This window comes from Monodelphis domestica, chromosome 2, assembly GCF_027887165.1.
Source record: "Monodelphis domestica isolate mMonDom1 chromosome 2, mMonDom1.pri, whole genome shotgun sequence".
NCBI classification, from domain to species: Eukaryota; Metazoa; Chordata; class Mammalia; order Didelphimorphia; family Didelphidae; genus Monodelphis; species Monodelphis domestica.
The window spans coordinates 279,031,309-279,052,710 of NC_077228.1; the positions used below are offsets into that span (position 1 = coordinate 279,031,309).

General features: G+C 38.4%; 1 long non-coding RNA gene and 1 other non-coding gene across 2 annotated transcripts in view; both read left to right on the forward strand.

The window, feature by feature from the left end:
- LOC130457365 (uncharacterized) overlaps positions 1 to 20,542 on the forward strand; it is a 42,883-nt gene extending 22,341 nt beyond the window's left edge. The window contains exons 1-2 of the long non-coding RNA XR_008916533.1: positions 1 to 16,845; positions 19,772 to 20,542. The exon at positions 1 to 16,845 is cut by the window's left edge and continues 22,341 nt beyond it. This is a non-coding gene — a long non-coding RNA (uncharacterized LOC130457365). The remainder of the gene's footprint in view (positions 16,846 to 19,771) is intronic.
- Positions 19,565 to 19,636, forward strand: TRNAE-CUC (transfer RNA glutamic acid (anticodon CUC)). The gene has a single exon. It is a non-coding gene; the product is annotated as a tRNA-Glu (tRNA).
- Positions 20,543 to 21,402: the final 860 nt, after the last annotated feature.

Genomic DNA, 21,402 nt, shown 5'->3' on the forward strand with positions numbered 1-21,402 from the left:
GAATTACAATTGACAGCTTCTATACAGGTAACAAACAAAGAGCAAATGGGACAGAGGAGGAAGAATCATCAAACAATAAATCAGAAATCCCAGAGAATTGTATACAGGTTTTGGAAGAGCTCAAAATGCAATTCAAAACACAATTAAGAGAGGCTGAAGAAAATTTGGAAAAGAATTTAAAAACTAAGATAAGCCATCTGGAAACAGAAAATAGTGTCTTGAAATCCAAAATCAACCAGCTTGAAAATGAGGCAAAGGAGATGAGAGATAAGGCAAAGAAGATGAAAGATGAGAAAAAGGAGATGAAAGGCAAGGTAAAGAGGATGAAAGATGACCTCCAAAGAAAATCAGACCAGAAGGAAAAGGATGACCAAAAAGCCAGGGATGAAATCCAGTCTTTAAGAACCAGAATACAACAACTAGAATTAAATGACTTCACAAAGCAGCAGGACACTATAAAACAAAATAAAAAAAAATGAAAAATTGAAGAAAACATGAAGCATCTCATTCACAAAACAGAAGATTTAGAAAATCATTCTAGGAGAGATAACTTAAGGATCATTGGTCTACCAGAAGACCATGATGAAAGAAAAAGCCTGGACATAATACTATAGGAAATGATCCAAGAAAACTGCCCCAAAATTCTAGAACAAGAGGGAAAAATGGAGATTGAAAGATTCCACAGATCACCTCCTGTATTTAATCCCCAACTTACGGCACCCAAGAATGTTATAGCCAAATTCAAGAAGTATCAGACCAATGAAAAAAATTTACAAGCTGCCAAGAAGAAGTCATTCAGATACCATGGAACCACAGTGAGGATAATACAGGATCTCACTGCATCTACACTGAAGGACCGAAAGGCATGGACTATGATATTCCAGAAAGCAAGGGAACTGGGTCTACCACCAAGGATCAACTACCCAGCAAAACTGACTATATTCTTACAGGGGAAAGTATGGTCATTCAACAAAATAGAAGAATTCCAAGCATTTGTAAAGAAAAGACCAGACCTGAAGAAAAAAATTGATGCCCAAACACAGAACTCAAGAGAATCATCAAAAGATAATTAAAAAACAGGGAAAAAAGAAAAACAAAACAAAAAACCACCCTTTTTAAAGAGACTCAATAAGTTAAAATGATATGTATCCCTATAAGAAAAGAGGTCATTGATAACTCATAATAATTATTATTATCACCTGGGCAGCTAGAAGAATTACACTTAGAGGGAACAGTGACAAACTGTATAGGATGAAAGGACAAGACATAAATAGGTATATAGATATATGTATGATTAAATACATATACATGTGTGTGTGTATATATATATATATATATATGTATATACATATTTACAACTAGAGCTAAAAAAAGAGGTTAATACTAAAACAAATGGGAAAAGGAACAAAAGGAGGTAAACTTATATCCCACAAAGAAGCTCATGGTGGGAGGGGGGAGAACATCAATACACTGGAAGGGTAAAGAGGTTGGAAATAGGAAATACTCAACTCTTACATGCATTGAAATGGACCCAAAGAGGGAAGAACAATCCAATCCTTTGGGGCAGAGAATAGATCCGTGCCCTATAGGGAAGTTGAAGGGTAACAAACAGACTGGTGGGGAGGGAAGCAGTATAAGGGAGGGAGAGGGTGGGGGAGTAGTTTAAAAAAGACTGAAAAGAAAATAAGGGGAGGAATTAGAGGGGAGGGGGTAGAAAGGAAGAAAATAAGGGTGGGAACTAGGGGAACTGATAAAAACAAATATTGATGTAGAAGGAAATAGTGAAAGAAGAAAAGACAGGACTAGGAGTAGAAATCAAAATGCTGGGAAATACACAGCTAGTAATCATAACTCTGAATGTGAATGGAATGAACTCACCCATAAAACTCAAGTGAATAGCAGAGTGGATCAGAATCCAAAATCCTACCATATGCTGTCTACAAGAAACACACATAAAGAAGGTAGATATACATAGAGTGAAAGTAAGAGGATGGAGCCAAATCTATTGGGCATCAACAGATAAAAAGAAGGCAAGAGTCACAATCACAATATCTGACAAAGCCAAAGTAAAAATAAATCTAGTTAAAAGAGATAGGGAAGGTAATTACATCCTTATAAAAGACAGCATAGACAGTGAGGATATATCAGTACTCAACATATATGCACCAAATGGAATAGCATCCAAATTTCTAAAGGAGAAACTAGTGGAGTTCAAGGATGAAAGAGATAGAAAAACTATACGAGTGGGAGACCTGAACCTTCCTCTATCCAAACCAAATAAATCAAACCAAAAAATAAATAAGAAAAAGGTAAGAGAAGTGAATGAAATCTTAGAAAAATTAGAGTTAGTAGATATGTGGAGAAAAATAAATAGGGACAAAAAGGAATACACCTTTTCAGCAGCACATGGTACATTCACAAAAATTGACCATGTGTTAGGGCATAAAAATATTGCAAACAAGTACAAAAGAGCAGAAATAATAAATGCAACCTTCTCAGATCACAATGCAATGAAAATAATAATTAGTAAGGGTACTTGGAGAGGTAAATAAAAAATTAATTGTAAATGAAACAATACAATTCTCCAAAACTGGTTAGTTAAAGAAGAAATCATAGAAACAATCAATAATTTCATTGAAGAAAATGACAATGATGAGACATCCTTTCAAAACGCATGGGATGCAGCCAAAGCACTACTCAGAGGGAAATTTATATCCTTGAGTTCATATATTAACAAATTAGGGAGGGCAGAGGTCAATGAATTGGATATGCAAATTAAAAAACTAGAAAGTGAAAAAATTAAATCCCCAGATGAAGACTAAATTAGAGATCCTAAAAATCAAAGGAGAAATTAATAAAATTGAAAGTCAAAGAACTGTTGATTTAATAAATAAGACTAGAAGCTGGTACTCTGGAAAAAAAAACCCCAATGAAATAGGCAAAGTACTAGTCAATCTAATTAAAAAATGGAAAGATGAAAACTCAATCGAAAGTATCCAAGATGAAAAGGGAGACCTCACCTCTAATGAAGAGGAAATAAGGCAATCATTAAAAACTATTATGCCCAATTATATGACAACAAATATGGCAATCTAGGTGATATGAATATTTTAAAAATGTAAATTGCCTAGACTAACAGAGGAAGAAACAGATTACCTAAACAACCCCATATCAGAAAAAGAAATTGTTCAAGCCATAAAAGACCTCCCTAAGAAAAAATTCCCAGGTCCAGATGGATTCACAAATTAATTCTATCAAACATTCAAAGAACAACTAATCCCAATATTATACAAACTATTTGACAGAATAAGCAAAGAAGGAGTTCTACCAAATTCATTTTACAACACAAATATGGTACTGATTCTCAAGCCAGGCAGGTCAAAACAGAGAAAGAAAACTATAGACCAATCTCCTTAATGAATATAGATGCAAAAATCTTAAATAGGATACTAGCAAAAAGACTCCAGCAAGTCATCACAAGGGTTATTCACTATGACCAGGTGGGATTCATACCATGAATGCAAGGATGGTTCAGTACAAGCAAATAAACAAAAATCATATGATTATCTCAATAGATGCAGAAAAAGCCTTTGACAAAATACAACACCCATTCCTATTGAAAACACTAGAAACTATAGGAATATTAGGACCTTTCCTAAAAATAATAAACAGAATATATCTAAAACCATCAGCAAACATCATTTGCAATTGGGATAAACTAGAAGCCTTCTCAATGGGATCAGGAGTAAATCAAGGATGCCCATTATCACCTCTATTATTTAACATTGTACTAGAAACGCTAGCTGTAGCGATTAGAGAAGAAAAAGAAATTGAAGGTATTAAAATAGGCACTGAAGAGACCAAGCTATTACTCTTTGCAGATGATATGATGATCTACTCAAAGAGTCCTAGAGAATCAACCAAAAAGCTAGTGGAAATAATCAACAACTTTAGCATACAAAATAAACCCATGTAAGTCATCAGCATTTCTATATATCTCCAACATATCTCAGTAGCAAGAATTAGAAAGAGAAATTCCATTTAAAATTATGCTAGACAATATAAAATACTTTTGGAATCTATCTGCTGAGACAAACATAGGAACTATACGAACACAACTACAAAACGCTCTCCACACAATTAAAATGAGATCGAAACAATTGGAAAAACATTGATTGCTCATAGGTAGGATGAGCTAACATAATAAAAATGACAATCCTACCCAAATTAATTTACTTATTATTGCCATACCCATTGAACTACCAAAAAACTTTTTTTTAATGAATTTGAGAAAACCATAACAAAGTTCATTTGGAAGAACAAAAAATCAATGATATGCAGAGAAATCATGAAAAAAAAATGTGAAGGAAGGAGGACCTGAAGTCCCAGATCTCAAACTATACTATAAAGCAGTGGTCATCAAAACAATTTGGTCCTGGCTAAGAGACAGAGAGGAGGATCAGTGAAATAGACTTGGGGTAAATGGCCTCAGCAATTCAGTCTATGATAAGCCCAAAGATCCCAGCTTTTGGGACCAAAATCCACTATTTGATAAAAACTGCTCAACTTTCCAAGAGCTCCTCTTCATGATCAAGTGATCCCATTCTGTTGTCCTATGTTCTCCAGCAGATTGCCCCCTTTATCATCCCCACTCTCTCTCCCTCATCTTCAGTCTCTCCCTTTTTACCAGCTGCTTCCCTGTTGTTTAAAAACAAGCCCAAGTCTCTTCCAACCTTAAAAAAGTCCAAGTCCAGCATCAAGACAAAGTCAAGATGACACGTAATGGCCTGGGATGCAGTGGATGACCTTGGTGCTTGTAATGTCTGATGAAGCTCTAGGCATTCCATACTACCTGCTTCAGCCACTTTTGTGGCCATTGGAACAAATTGTTCTCATCTGCCCATTCTGCTGAAGGAAGTCTTCACATGCTTGGTAGAGATACCTCCCTAACTCATTGACAGATTTGGGGTCCAGTTACCCTCAATCTTTTTTAGCTGGTTTGCTGAGACAGTTTTACCAAGAGGTGACCACTACTCATGCTACAGCTTCTTGGAACCACAGATGAGAATTAGGTGAAAGATGGACACCAAAGGTGAATGAGTAGCCCTGAAAAGGACTCAGCAAGTCCTCACACTAGAGGTGCTAGTCATTTCTGATCACTCTATATACCCCATTGGGCAGTAGTCAAATGGAGTTGCTGAGTGATGGTGGTAGCGGAAGAGTCAGGAAGTGGCAATGGGGACCCAGGAGTCTTCCAACTCCACCACCATGTCCATGAGTGGGGGAATGAATGAGAGGACTTCCAATTCTGGAATCTGTCACCCAGAGGGTGTCAGGTCTCTGAAAACCAGAAGATGAAGGTAGAGTAAAAGAAAAAGATTGAAGATGAAAGCAAATGTATTACCTATGGAGCAAATATTTTAAAGAGCACAGCGGAGGGAATGGGTAGCTTCAGAGTGGGACATGGGGGTGGGTTGCATTGAGAGGAATAGGAATAAAGGAGCTGGCAAAGGATGAATGATGATAGCTAGGGATTTGGAATCATTGGGTTGGGGAAGACTATGACCAGATGAGAGTTTGTTAATCATTGAAGAATGTCTTCAGGTAGTTTATTAATATCCCAAGGCTTTTACTTCAGGTTGGAGTTATCTCAGGGCTATTAGGCAGTTCAGGCAGTAGACTGGTGGTAGTTGACCAGAAAGCAGAAGACTTGGTTCAATGGAGTGGCATTTCCCTCTTTCCTCTGAACGAGACCAGACATGATAGATAGGGTGTTGAACTTGGTGTCAGGAAAACCTAGGCTCAGAACCCATTTCTGATATTTACCAGCTTATATGACTGCAAATCTTTTTTTTTTAATCCCTTACCTTTTGTTTTAGAATCAATACTGTGTATTGGTTCCAAGGCAGAAGAGTGGTAAGGGCTAGGCAATGGGGATTAAGTCCTTGCCTAAGGAAACATAGCTGGGAAATGTCTGAGGTCATATTTAAACTCAGGACCTCCTGTCTCTAGGTCTGGCTCTTAATCAACTGCCCCAACTTGCACAAATCTTTTAAACTCACTGAACATGTTTCCACATTTTTTAAATTAGGAGATTAGCCCAGGTAGTCTCTAATGTTTCTGACATCCTTGATGGCCTCTAAGGCCCTTTTCTAGGGGCAGCTAAATTAGCTCAGTAGATTGAGCACCAGGCCTGAAGTTAGGAAGAACTGAGTTCAAATCTAGCCTAATATAAATTTGCTATGCGACCCTAGGTATGTCACATAACCCTATTTGCCTTACTTTCCTCATCTGTAAAATGAGTTGGAGAAGAAAATGGTAAACCATTCCAGTATCTGTGCCAAGAAAACCCCAAATGAAGTCATGAAGAGTTATATATGACTGAAATGACTGGAAAACAATAACAAGGTCTCTTCTAACTCTAATTCTATGAACCTATCAAATTGTTTCTTTATCTGTAGAATGATAATAACTACATTGCCTTCCTTAAAGGGCTGCTAAGAGAATCAAGTGAGATAATGTATGTGAAATGCTTAATAAATCTTAAAGCCCCATAGCTTTAAGCTACCATCTTTGGCGAGGCAAAGTCAGTATTCAGGAATCTCCAAGTTCTCTTTCTGTGACTTCCCTCTTTCTTCAAGGTGACCTTTTCTTGTACACACTCAGCCACCAAGCACCCTCATAAATGTCTCCAGGTTTCATAGAATCCCCCACTGGGGCATCAATGAAGGCACTGAACACTTTGGAGTCCAAAATTGTTTCTTTCTTCTTCCCAGAATGAAATGACCAAAATTCTATGTCTTACTCTCCAAGCCAGCAGTCACTGAGGAAATCAATTTGAAAAAAAAAATTCTACTTGGGTATTAATTAATGATCAATAATAGTTTTGTTTCAAGAAAGTCAAAGCTATAGAAAGAATGTTCCCATTTAAGTAAAAATATTTGTAGCAGAACTTTTTTTTGTAGAAGCAAACTGGATACAAGGTAGATATCAGTGGGCTAAACACATTGTGATATGCATGTGGTACTTGACTATAATAGGTATTTCTATATAGAGGGGATGAGTAGGAAGAATACAGAAAATCATGGGAAAATTCATGTGGAGGGATGAAAAGTGAAGGAGTCAGTACCATTTCTACCCTCATTGCCCCATCACTACCACCAGTAAGATTTCTAATGAAAAAGAAGCACTAAAAGATAAAAGCTTGTGGGTTGTGGGGTTCTGGAACAAGCCTAACTTAGGCTGGTCCTCTGATTTTGATTTGGGATTAGAACAAAATGAAACATTCTTAGACCAACATCCCTATTTTTTAAAGCTCAATAACGTCATAGAAAGTATTTTAATAAGGATATAGCATTGTTTTAGATGGACTTGGCACCTCTTGCTTTCACACAGCAAAAAAAGAGTCCTTCAAGTGTGAAAAAGACTAACTCTGTGTAGGGTTTTTTTTTTTTTAATGTTTCAGGAGACCCAGAAGCTGCGTCATTGGGTCAAGCCTTAATCTTTGGTGCCAATTAAGTCTTTTTTTTTTTTAATCACCACCTTCCATCTTAGAATCAATACTATGCATTGTTTCCAAGGCAGAGGAGTGGTAAGGCCTAGGCAATGGGAGTTAAGTGACTTGTCTAGGATCACACAGCTAGGAAAGTCAAGTAAATCTTTTTTTTTTTTCAATCTGGGCCATACATTTATTATTATGCAAAACACACTTCCATATTGGTCATTATTGTAAGAGAAAACCAAAATCCCCAAATAAAACCACAAATATGCTTATGTGAAAGATAGCATGCTTTGATCGGACTCTAATAGTTGTTTTTCTGAAGGTGGATAGCATTCCCCATCATAAATCCTTCAGAATGTTCCCAGATCATTGCAGACAATTTTTTTTAAGGGAAAAACCCAGCTTTACCTACATGACAAGAATGTTGCTCTTACCACAGGTAGGCTATTTGCTAGCAAAGGAAGTCCTGGTATCCCTCATATTACATCATGTTGGTTATCACCAACTAAATTGCAAGGGTGTCCTTGAAGATCAAATCTTCCTGCTTTGCTGGTCACTGAGAACAGTTCATATGAAGTTCCACTGGACCAACCTAAATATCAGGGGATGTTTACCTTGGAAAAGAGAAGACTCAAGGGAGCATGATAGCTATCTACAAGTATCAGAGGGGTTGTAACGGGGAAGGTGAATGAAATGTTTTCCATTTGATAATAAGGGCATAAGCAGGGACAATGGATAAAAGTTAAAAAGAAACAATAACATAATTCAACAAAAGGAAGGATTTTATAGCAATTAGAACATTCTAGAAATGGAACTGCCTTGTCAGGTCATGGAAATCTTCAAGAAAGTTTGAATGACCACTTGTCAGGAATGTTGGAGAAGGGTATTGGGTTGGACAAGATAACCTCTGTGGTTCCTTCTAACTCTAAAGTGTCTGACTCCTGCTTGGCCTTCCTCTTCTCTGGGGAGTCTGAGAGAACCAGATCCAACCAGACTGGACTAGTTCCTACCTCCCAGCACAGTTTTCACAGAAACCACCTGCTACCTTCTTGCTCCCTCCCTTCAAGCAGGTGAGGATTCCTCCTCTCAGCTGATCCTTTGTCTTGGTCCCAGCTGGCTGAAGCAGGTGCAGTAGAGCAGAGGTAGGGGGTAGGGGAAGATGGGATTTTCCATGTGCTCCCCTCAGTCTGGAGATAGGAAATAGATTAGGGATACTGGAGCCGATGACTTTCCATTTGGAGAGGCCCGAGGTAACAGTGTCCTGGTTGGCTGTTTGGGGAGGGAGTATCAGTCTTCCAGCTCAGGCAGTTTGGGGAAATAATGAAGCAAACCCTGGATTTAGAGTCAGAAAGACCTCAGTTCAAATCTGGCCTCATATATTTATAAGCTCTGTGATCCTTGGCAAAACACCTGAATTCTGTCTAGCAAAGTTTCTGTATCTGTAAAATGGGATAATAATAACACCTCCCTCCCAGGGTTGTTATGAGGATTAAATGAGATAATTTTTATAAAGGTTTAGCACGGTGCCCATAAAATAGTAGGTGCTTATAAATACTTGCTCAAATAAAAGGTGGGTGGGGTTCACTGTAAGTTAATGCCCTTGGATGGACTTTCTCTATCCTTTGAGTACTTCATTACCATTGGATCCCAGAAGCCTTTTTGTCTTAAAAGACAAGTCTTATCCATTATAGCTCAGAGAAGTTCTGCTTATCAGCAGTACAAAAAAAAATCCCATATACCTCAAACAAACCTTTCTCATCCTACAGGGCTAATCACTTGCCCACTCTAAGGATTCCTTAAAGCCTATGAGTTTACATTTTAACAGTTATTCTTACATATTTTGGCAATAATTAATATATCAAAATTTAGTCACAAAACCTGAAATAAGGAATAGGAGTGTTGAATTGATTAACTCCACAGTAAATACAAATCAGGGTTAGATCATCCAAGGGAGAGGATCATCCTGGTCTAAGGCCATTTGAAAGAACTTAAGACAAGGTCAGTCAGGAATTTCTCTAGGGTAACTTTCCAGAGAAATTCTAGAATCATTTGTGATTTTCCAAAACTACATACATCAATTTTAGAAATCATCCCTAAGTTAAAGATCCAATTATTAGAGTAATCTGTCTGTTCTCTTTCACCTCCTCTCTCTCTCTCTCTCTATATATATATATATATATTTTTTTTTTCCTTCAAACCATATGCTTAAAAAACAGAACACAACTTTCATTCTCCCTCCACAAATCTGCCTACCCAAGCTTTATGGACTTTAGATCAAAGTCCCTCTTTTTCCCATATTCAAACCCAACATACCTCTTCACCTTCTCCAACTTGCCTTTTAACATCTTAAGTCAAATAAATAGTCCATTCAGTATCACTGCAATTGCTAATCAATAACCCAAAAGAATCCTGATTTAAAGGATTCTATCATTAAAACACTGTATATTTAGCATAGTACTCATCAGTTATAAATTTCAGTTCATAGTACAAATTGGTAAACTGAGGTAATCACTTAGGATTGAACAAAATCTATTGTATAGTCAGGTTTAAAATGAGCTTTGTTTACATTCAAACAATGCTTAAAATACATGTTTTAGGAACAATTCACAAGTCATATTTAAAAAGAATATCATAAAGCTTTTAGTATTATAGAGTTTATTTTCAATTTAGAGATTTGATAGCTTTTTCCTTCTAGTGTTCATACCTTGCACAAATTCTCAGTGCTCCAGAAGCTCTCTCTTTTTAACCTTTTGAGTGCTATAAACCTTAAAGAAAACCTTTTTTTTTTTGAAAATTTTATTTAGTCAATTTAGAACATTATTCCTTGGGTTATAAGAATCATATTCTTTCCCTCCCTCCCCTTCCTCCACCCCTTCCCATCACAATTACACTGGGTATTAACATGTGTCCTTGATCAAAACCTATTTCCATGTTGTTGATGTTTGCACTAGGATGATCATTTAGAGTCTACATCTTCAGTCATATCCCCATCGACCCATGTGATCAAGCAGTTATTTTTCTCCTGTGTTTCTGCTCCCACAGTTTTTCCTCTGAATGTGGATACTGTTCTTTCTCATAGATCCCTCCAAGTTGTTCAGGATCATTGTATTGCTGCTAGTAGAGAAGTCCATTACATTTGATTGTACCACAGTGTATCAGTCTCTGTGTACAATGTTCTCCTGGCTCTGCTCCTTTTGCTCTGTGTCATTTCCTGTAGGTTGTTCCAGTTCACATGGAATTCCTACAGTTCATTATTCCTTTGAGCACAATAGTATTCCATCACCAACATATGCCACAATTTGTTCAGCCATTCCCCAATCGAAGGGCATTCCCTCATTTTCCAATTTTTTGCCACCACAAAGAGCACAGCTATGAATATTCTTGTACAAGTCTTTTTCCTTATTATCTTTTTGGGGTATAAACTGAGCAGTGCTATGGCTGAATCAAAGGGCAGACAGTCTTTTATCGCCCTTTAGGCATAGTTCCAAATTGCCCTCCAGAATGGTTGGATCAATTCACAACTCCACTAGCAATGAATTAATGTCCCTACTTTGCCACATCCCCTCCAGCATTCATTACTTTCCTTTGCTGTCATGTTAGCCAATCTGCTAGGTGTGAGGTGATGCCTCAGAGTTGTTTTGATTTGCATCTCTCTGATTATAAGAGATTTAGAGCACTTTTTCATGTGCTTATTAATAGTTTTGATTTCTTTAACTGAAAACTGCCTATCCATGTCCCTTGCCCATTTATCAATTGGAGAATGGCTTGATTTTTTGTACAATTAAAGCAAACCTTTTGACAAGCAGGCTGGTTATCTATTTTCAAGATCAGGAAGAAAGTTCGTCAACTTTAATATGCTGAGATGAAAACCATTTTTGATAATTTAAAACAACCCATTTTTGGTAAATTTAAACAGTTAAACCCATTTTTTTCCTTAATCCTCTTATGATGGAAAGACAGATAAGGATTGAGTGAAGTCTTCTTGAGGCTATACTGCTAAACAAACAAACAAACTTACAAAACAGATCCATGACTTTTCCATACAGACTGAAATTTCTCTGTCCCACAAACATAATTAAAATTAGAATGTTATTTTCTAAACCCACATGTTTTGAAATAAAATACCAATAAAGAACTCTAATAGAGAGATTTAAGCATTACTGCCTTTTGGCCAGCAGACAGAGAAAGATTTTATCAGGACTTCTTTTCTATATCTCTTTGCCCCAAAACAGAGGATAATTGAGAATGTTGTTCACAGATTGGAAAAAAAAAAGCCTTAGTTTTAAAAGTGTAAGACACTTAAAAATCCCCAAAGTAGGGGTGTCTCACCAGTTCTAATTGTCTGCTGCTGTGATGGGAGATAGGGCTGGTACAGGCTTCCATCATTCTGAATTTTGAGATGAAGCCGCCTCTAAGGTGGGGGTGAGGGTGACTGGAAGCAGCTTAACTCCAGCAGGAGCCTTTGTTTCTAGCAACCCCCCCCAAAAAACAAAACAAACCCCAAAAGTTTAGAAGCAGCTTTGGTTAATTTGAAAGTAGGAGTTTGGAGATTAAAGTCTAGCTTCTGTTGTTTGTGTCCTATGTCTGGAGTTGACTAATAAAATGGAAATGTAGAACAATGATTCCTTGTTCATACTCTGGGTCTAAACTGGTGGATTTCCTCAGTCTCAACCAGATGGTTCATGAAGAGGACTGGATGCTCTTCTTTGTCTTGAATAATCTCTTTCAACCCTCCTCCTCCCTGTAGCAGAACAGAAAGGCAGATCTGAACAGTGGCTACCCTATTTCCTTTTTCTCTCTCTCTCAGCATGGATTTCTGGGTGGGCCCTTGCCTTAAAAATCCAAGATTAGAATTTGGAGAACTGGGAGCCTAGTGAGGGGACAAAGCTAAAAGGTAAGAGGCTTCTGTCCATATGCCCTCTTCCTGCAAAATATGTCCAATTGCCACCTGGTGTTAGAATTTAGGGAATCAAAAAGCCAAATTCCTCATTTTTTTTCCATGATATTGCTCAGTCTTTTAACATAAGGAAAAAAAAAACACCTCAATTAGAATTTCACTCAGGCTGCCTAGGCTTGGGCCTGTGAGAATGCTTTTCCCTCTGTCTTAGTTGGATTGGCTAGTCCCTATCTGGCCACTCAGCCCCTGAGGCTTCCCAGACTGAAGGGAGAAAGTCCAATGCAGTCACTACCCAAGGGAGGATACAAGCAGTCTAGGTCAGACTTAAGTTTTTTTTTTTTCCAATTTGTAAGTATGCACCCTAAAGGGGAATCTTGGGCTATGGTCTGTCTCTGTTCCATTTAGATGTGGAATGATCAGTTCCTCACTGAGGGACAACTGTGCGTCCACAGAGGTTGCCAGACTTTTAGCACTCAGTTCAGCGCTGAGGTGAGACTCCTCTACACCAGAACATCCTAAGAGGAGATGATAAATCCCAAATCCAATGGCCTGACTGACCTCTGGGGCCAATGGGAGAGAGGGTGAAAGAAGTCCCACAAAGATGTCACCCCCAAATGGGGGGGGGAGGTTTCAGGAGTCCAAGAAAGGCCCCTTCCTACCTGAATCCAGGGTACAGAAGCAGCTTTCTTCAGGAAAGCCAAACACACTGGGTGCCAAAATGTTGTGGGGAGCTTGAGGTAAACCCCCGGGGTTTGGGAAGGGTGCTCCAAAATTTAGCTTAAAAAAAAAGAGAAATTTATTAATTTAGAAGGTAATGTTGAATCTGGTCAGGAAGACAGCATGGATGGAAAGCTGTCCCCCTGATGACATCAATTCTGGGGTCTTTATACTCTTTACCACAGTAAAGATGTTCCCCTGTGCCATGATGAAGGCATGACTCTAGAATGGTATGCCCTGAAGCACTGGAGGGGGGGTGAGGTTTGCCTGAAGACATAGGGGGTGACCCTCATAGTTTAGAGGATAGACAGATGTCTGAGATACAACTTGATGGTATCAAGGAAGTGTATCTCTCTGTCCATCTCAAATGTAAAGGATGATCCAAGGAGGATAATTCTCTTAAGGTCTTATAGGAGTCATCAGATGTTTTGGGTTAGGATTCACAAGAATAGAAGGGAGCAAAGGAATTTCCCTGCTTAGTTTGCCTGAAACACTTCTATAATTTGGTGGTACAATTCCCATGCCAGATGGACAGGCAGACAGACAGGCAGGCAGACAGACAGACAGACAGACAGATAGATAGATAGATAGATAGATAGATAGATGAATGGATGGATGGATGGGTGGATGGGTGGATGGGTGGATGGATGGATGGATGGATGGATGGGTAGATAGACTGATAGGTAGATGGATGGACAGATAGAGAGACAGATGGATAGATAGCTAGATAGATGGATAGATAGTTAGTTAGATAGATAGATAGACAAACAGACAGACAGATAGATAGATAGATAGATAGGCAGGCAGACAGACAGACAGACAGACAGACAGACAGACAGACAGACAGACAGATAGATAGATAGATAGATAGATAGATAGATAGATAGATGAATGGATGGGTGGGTGGATGGATGGATGGATGGGTAGATAGACTGATAGGTAGATGGATGGACAGATAGAGAGACAGATGGGTAGATAGATAGATAGATAGATAGTCAGACAGATAAATAGATGGATGGATAGATAGATAGATAAACAGACAGACAAATATATGGATAAAAAGACAGATTGATAAATAAAGATAGACAAAAAGAGAGGCAAAGAAATAGACAAAGAAGTAGGGCAACAGACACAGATAGATGATAGATAAAGAGATAGACAAAGAAATGAATAGATAGATGGATAGATAGTTGGAGAAAGGTACATAGACAAAGAGATACATAAAATGATTTCTAGACAGACAAAAAGATAAAGAAATAAAGAGGAAGATAGATGGATAGGCAAACATAGGTAAAGAGATGGACGTAGAGGTAGGTAGGGGGAGAGAGAGACAGACAGATATATAGATAGATAGACAGACAGATTAAGATATGGACACAGAGGTAGGTAGGGGAGAGATAGATACAGGCAGATTAGGCAGACAGGCAGACAGGCAGACAGACAGACAGACAGATAGCTAGATAGCTAGATAGCTAGATAGATAGAGTACTTATTAAGCAAAAAGCAAGGCAATCCCTGCCCATCAGAAGCTTACATGATAACAATACAAAAGATAGAACCTGATATATAGAAATAATACCAAAAAAAAAAAGAGGTGAAAGTGGGGGGAGGTAGCAGGGGTAACATTCAGAAGAAGTTTAGGGAGTGGGAGTCAGGAAGCCTGTTTGGGCTTTCTCAAATGGAGGCTCATTCAGGAGGGGAGACGCTAGAGAGAAGGAAGTGTGTGTGGAGTTAGTCTCTCACTAGCTAGAGTTCTCTGCTTGATATCATCTTGGAAGCCCAGGGCACTGTGTATTTGCTGGAAAGCCTTAGGAGAGATAAGCATAGAAAGCTGGGAGACTCCTGGTTTGTCCTGTAACATATATGGGGAGTGCACATAGATGTGGCAACATTTACCTGAGGCAAACAGGCCCCAGTCTGTATGGGGGAGAGGGGGTATGTCTTCTGCTAGATTTTCTAGGCAGGAATCAAGCCTTATTCAGTTTTGTTTTCCTTTGTGCACCTGTCACAGGCCCTGCACATAGAAACTATTTGTTAAATGTTTGTTGAATAAATGAATGAATGTTTACAGACCCAGGAAAACCTTTCCTGAGAGAGATGATGACAGTCCCATGGAGGAGAGGGAGGGACGCCAGTCTGGGTGAGTAAATAAAGGGTCTCCCTGTGACTAGGTTAAAATAGGTAGATGGTTTCATATTCACATTACTTGGCTACTTCAGACCTGCATGCATACGCATGGATACACAGGTTCCTTAGTTCTTAATAATCATTTAGTCCCATGCCTTTGTTTTACAAGCTAGGAAACCTGAGCCCCAGGTTTGGGAAGGAACTTGCTAATGGTCATACCAGCTGTAGAGCAGAGCTAGAATCTGAACCCAAATGAGTATTCAGACTCCAAATTCAGTATGCTTTTCTATTTGATAATCATTTTTAAGGCACCTACTATGCGCCAGGCACTGTGCTAAAGAACCTGGAATACAAATAAGAAAAATAAAAATAATCATGCCCTCAAGGAGCTTACATTCTAAAGAAGAAAGTCAGTTTACAAAAGCTTGAAAAAGGGGGAAGAGAGAACCACCAGGGCCTATGATGTTCAGTGCTTTAGAAATCAAGCAAAACTGCAGCTAAAACAAAACAAAACAAAACAAAACAAAACAGAAAGATGATAAAGGAAGGCCTTGTGAGAAGTTTTTACTGTTCCACCTTCTAGCCCTCCAATTATGGGGTAGAGGAATTCATCCCACTAATTCACATCTCTTTTTCCTCTAGGCAGGCTTGCTGTATGTATGTAAGCCAAGATACTCATTTCAGATAAATTTAGTTGGAATAATTCAGTTCAATTGATATTTGGGGTGGTTCCTCTTATAGGAGAAACCATCTCCTGCCCTTGTACAGGCTGTGACTCATGCCTGGAAAGCACTCCCCTCCTCATTTTTATTTCTTATGATTCCTTGCTTCCTTCAAAGCTTAGCTCAAGTCCTCCTGCAGTATCTTGGTTCTATTTTTTAAATTATTATTATTACAAACTTAGTAACCATCAGCACCACCACCAAAAAAATGAACTCAACAAATTCATAAGAAAGATTATGCACAGGACTGTAAACTCCATGTTGTTTACAATAAAATTAATATAAATGTCCTCTGATTTTGAGTTCCCTTTGGATTTGTTTTGCTTGGATTTTTTTCCTCTTGATTTTTTTTTGTGTGTGTTTTTTTTTTTTTAACTTTAATCATGGTATCCTGGAAGCTCTCTTTGCAGATGACTGTGCTCTCATGGCCCACCAAGAAAATCATCTTCAAACCATTGTGGACAGGTTCTCCACTGCAACAAAACTGTTTGGCCTGACTATCAGCCTCAGAAAAACAGAGGTGCTGTTCCAACCTGCACCAGGGAGGCCAACTAACCAGTTGTGCATTACTGCAGCACCATTGCCAACAACGGGTCCCTAAACCATGAGATTAATGCCAGGATCCAAAAGGCCAGCCAGGCTCTCGGGCGACGCCACCTTTGAAGATGAGCTACGTAGATGTCTTGCCGCTGCGCGTGAACGCCGACACCAGGCCACAACTGCACCTCCCGTAACAACTGGCGTCCCAGGCCCCATGTGCCACAAACTCTGCACCTCAGCCTTTGGACTCCAAAGCCATATGAGGGTACACCGTAGATGAAACTGCACAAAGACAATCGTCATTCTCTATCACCGAGAGACTACCACTACTACTAATCATGGTATGTATAATTCTTATTTTCTGTTCTCTTTTCAGCTCTTCCTATATTGCCCTTATTTTCTTTATATATTGTAAAGATTAAAATTTTGGGGAGACTGAGGCAGATAGAAATTAGTTTCTCTCTGCAAGGAGTATTATATTTTTTAGAGGTTTATTGAAGATTAAGGATTAAAGAAAAGACAGGATAAGAAACACATGCCTAGGCCAGAGTGGCCTAGACAAGATAATCTCACACCATGGAAGAGACGCCTCTGCTCCAAAATGGAAGTCCAAAAAAAAAAGACAAAAGCTTTTGCAATCAGGTTAAATCCCTTCTCGATCTCGGCCCACCTGAGAATTTCCGTGAGATTACAAAGCATTTTGGGGAAGTGGAGCAAGGGCTTGTGGGGATTGAAGTCCAGAGTTCAAGTCCAATTTTACAATATCCAATATTCGTCATTTTAATAATATAATGCAATCCATTGCATTCAAATATCACAATCTATTCAGTCATCTCTCCCATTCATGGCATTTGTGTTATTACCAGTTATTTTGTCATAATAAACAATACTTCCACAAATATTTTCATATAAGCATAAATTTTTACCCTCTCAATAATGCCCTTAGGGCCTACTCTTGATAATGGGAGCTCTAGGTCAATGAGCATGAACAGCTTTGTAATTCTTAATATATGATTCCATCTTGTTTTCAAAAAAACAAAATTCATAGCTGGTCTAGCAATATAATACCAAGTCTGTTTCTCCATGTTTCTATCAGCATTTAATTTAATCTCTTTAGTCCATCTGGTTGTCAGTTAACATATGTTATCAGGACCATATTTTGCTAGATTGGTCCTTATGCAGCAGACACAATCTGCTGCCAGGACCATACTCTTTCCAAATAAGTATTTCCAGCTTGATTATATCCAGTGGAACTTTTGTCCTAGTTCCACAATACCTCAGGGATGCAGGATTACCTCCATAATATGAGTGTTTAGGTAAGATTTTTATAGAATATTTATCCTCACTTAGCCATTAGTGTCCCACCTGAAACTATATTTGGATTATGTATATGCTTAGATCTACGACTAAGCTCATGCAGGTATTTGGGGCTCTCTAGAGATCTATATTTTCAATTCTACCCAAGATGCTATTCATCTCCTTAACTTTTTTCTTATTTATTTTTTGGTTAGATTTATTTAGTTCTGTGAGGGGAAGATTAAAATCCATCACTATTATTATTTTTTTAATCTATTTACATCTGTATCTCATTGAACTTTTCCTTTAGTATCCTGATACTTGAGAAGCTTCTTTTAGTCAATGATGGAATTATCTATCTGGGGTAAATGATATTTGCATAGAATCTTACTGACTTTTCCCCAGAATGCTAAAACAAAGAACACAAAAGATAAATAATGACTAATTTGACTATGAATTATTCTTGCCCTTTTCCTAGGAACTAATCTGTTTTGAATTTAAATTTTGAATTGAAAGAACACAAACAAATCTCTTTTTTCCTTAAACTCATGCCTTATATCTTAGAATCAATACAAAGTATCCATTCCAAGTCAGAGGAGTAGTAAGGTCTAGGAAATGGTGGTTAAGTGTCTTGACAAGGGTAACACAGGAAATGTCTGAGGTCAGATTTGAATACCCCTCTTCAGCCCTGTCTATTGAGCCTCCTGGCTGCCCAGGACAATCAAATTTAAAGAACCAGAGATCCACTCCCAGCCACCCAAGCCTTTGTGTACACTAGTAACTTGACGGTTTCTTCTCCCCCATTTCCAAAAGGTTATTTAATTCTCTCTTCCTGAATCAGATTTGTAAATCCCAAGTATCGTGGTGCGTGGTACATGGTGCAGTGGGGGGAACCCAGATTGCAATCTTTTTCAAAGGTATTTTATTTTTCCAATTACATGTAATGATAATTTTCAATCTGCATTTTCCAAAATTACAAGATCCAAATGGTCTCCCTCCTTTACTTCCCTCCCTCCACTCAGAGAGAGTAATCAATTTGATCTGGGCCATACATGTTTTGTCATGCAAAACACACTTCTGTATTGGCTTTTGTGGTAAGACCACACTCCTACCTAACCAAAACCCCAAAATAAAAACCCAAATAAACTAAAGTAGAAAATAGTGTTCTGCATTTCCACTCCAACAGTTCTCTCTCTGGAAGTGGAGAGCATTCTTTGTCATAAGAGCTTCAGAATTGTCCTGGATTATTTCAATAGTGAAGTCTTTCACTATTGATCATTCCACAATATTGTTGTTATTGTGTACAATGTTCTCTCAGTTCTTCTTATTTCGCTCTGCATCAGTTCATGTAGATTTTTCCAGCTTTTTTCTGAAATCACCTTGCTTATCATTTCTTATAGCACAATAGTATTCCACCACCAACATATACCATAATTTGTTCAGTCATTTCCTAATTGATGAACAGCCCCTCAGTTTCAAATTCTTTGCTACTACAAAAAGAGTTGCTCTAAATATTATTTTATAAATAGGTCATCTCCCCTTTTTTATGATTTTTTAAAATGATGATAGACCCAGGAGTGGTATTATAGGATCAAAGGGTGTGCACAATTTTACAGCCTTCTGAAAATAGTTCCAAATTGTTCTCCAGAATGGTTGGATCAGTTCACAACTCCACCAACAATGCATTGGCGCCTCAATATTGCCATATATTCTCCAACATTTATCACTTTGTTTTACTGTCATATTGGCCAACCAAAAAGAAGCTCCCTGGTGGTCTAGTGGTTAGGATTCGGTGCTCTCACCACCGTGGCCCGGGTTTGATTCCTGGTCAGGGAATGTGGCTTTTAGGGGTGTATGGGGTGTTCGGAGAGGGATAGTATCTCTGGTATGGAGGGCTTGTCGTGCCCTCCTAGGGCAGCTCTCCAGCCTCTGACCCCCACCTGACACCCAGCTCTCACTTGTGGCTCCCAGGAGCTGCTAGCATGTGGCAGCGGCCACACCTCGGGCAACGGCTTCGACAGGCAGGCTAAACCTTGTGAGGGTAGCCATCAGGTCGTCGACCCCTGTTGAACCAAGGCTTTGCTCACCCAGCATGTGAAGACTGCTTCGGCTGAACAGGTGGAAGAAACCAATAAGAAGGTTCAATGGCTGAGAGGGCGACGCAGCAAAGCACTGTGGAGTGCTTAGGGCGTGTTGGAGCACAAAAGACAACATGGTCATCCAATGCAGCTGGGGAAGTCTCCAGGTATAACGACTTTTCGTGCCACTGGACCCAGGCTTCCAACGCCGAGAGAGTGGGACTGTCTCTGTGCATCGACTCTTCCACTTAAATCTCTTTCATGCACAGGTGTCTTTGTGCAAAACGCACAAAGACAATCGTCATTCTCGGTTACTGAGAGACTACTACCATTGGCCAACCAGGTAATAATCTTTCTGACTGCCATTAAAGACCCTTTATTATAACTAACAATAAAAAAATAAATAATTTTTTTAAATCTCAGCTCAAATATTACCTTTCCCAGGAACCAATAGTGACCTGAATATCTTTGGCTTGGCCTTAGGACAGTGATAGGCAACCTTTTGAGCTTGGTGTGTCAAAATTCACCAAAAACATGAGCATAACTAGGGTGGTATGTCACTTTGAGAAAAAACCATAATTTTATGATATTTATAGTTTAAATAACAAAAATGTATAATTGTAATATATAACTGTATTTAATAAACCAAAACCTAATTATTTAATCTGCTTAGTGCCTTCTTTGTTCATTTGTCAGTTGGTTTCTTTTGTTGGTTTTGATATTATTTAACTTGTTTGGTGCCCTATCTGTCATCACTGAAACAACTTTAGAGATATCAATGCTTAGGTCACGGAATGTTTGTATAACAACCTTACATATTTTGCTTCCTGATATACATGTTGGCACTGATACTAACTTTATCAACTCTTCTCTCATTGTGAGACTATCAGAATATCGACCAATAATGGCCAACTGAGCATGTGATGTGACATCAGTAGTTTCATCAAGAGATCAAAAAAATATTTACAATTACTTATGTCTCTCTTTAATTGATGTTGTATGTTTGTGTTCAGTCTCATTATCTGGTTTTTTATGATATTTCTACTGAGTGGTAACAGATATTCTTTTAATAATTGCATCTTTATTCTGCATATTGTGAAATAGAACTGGTGCACATCTTAGGTGTGTTTCTTTAATAAATTCTCCCTCACTGCATGCTTTTCCATGCTGAGCTATGGAGTGAGCAATGCTCAAACTTGCAGATGTTAAATTTGTAGAGCCTTTTACAAATTTCAGGATGGAATTAGATTGGCTCTTATAAAGATGTAGCTGCCTGGAAATATATTCCTTCCTTTCATTCTCATTTTTTTCCCAAGAGCTGGGAATGATTAGTTTCAAAATATCTATTTATATTCCATGTTCTGCTTACTACCATTTCAGTATATAGAATGCAAAATGATCTGTCATTTTCTTTTATGATGCCATACATCATGGTCCATGTCTTGTGAAAGGGTCGACTACTGCTACTACCATTTCCTTTACTTAACCTTGTTTTTTATTTTTTGGGTTTTCTATGAGGGGGAA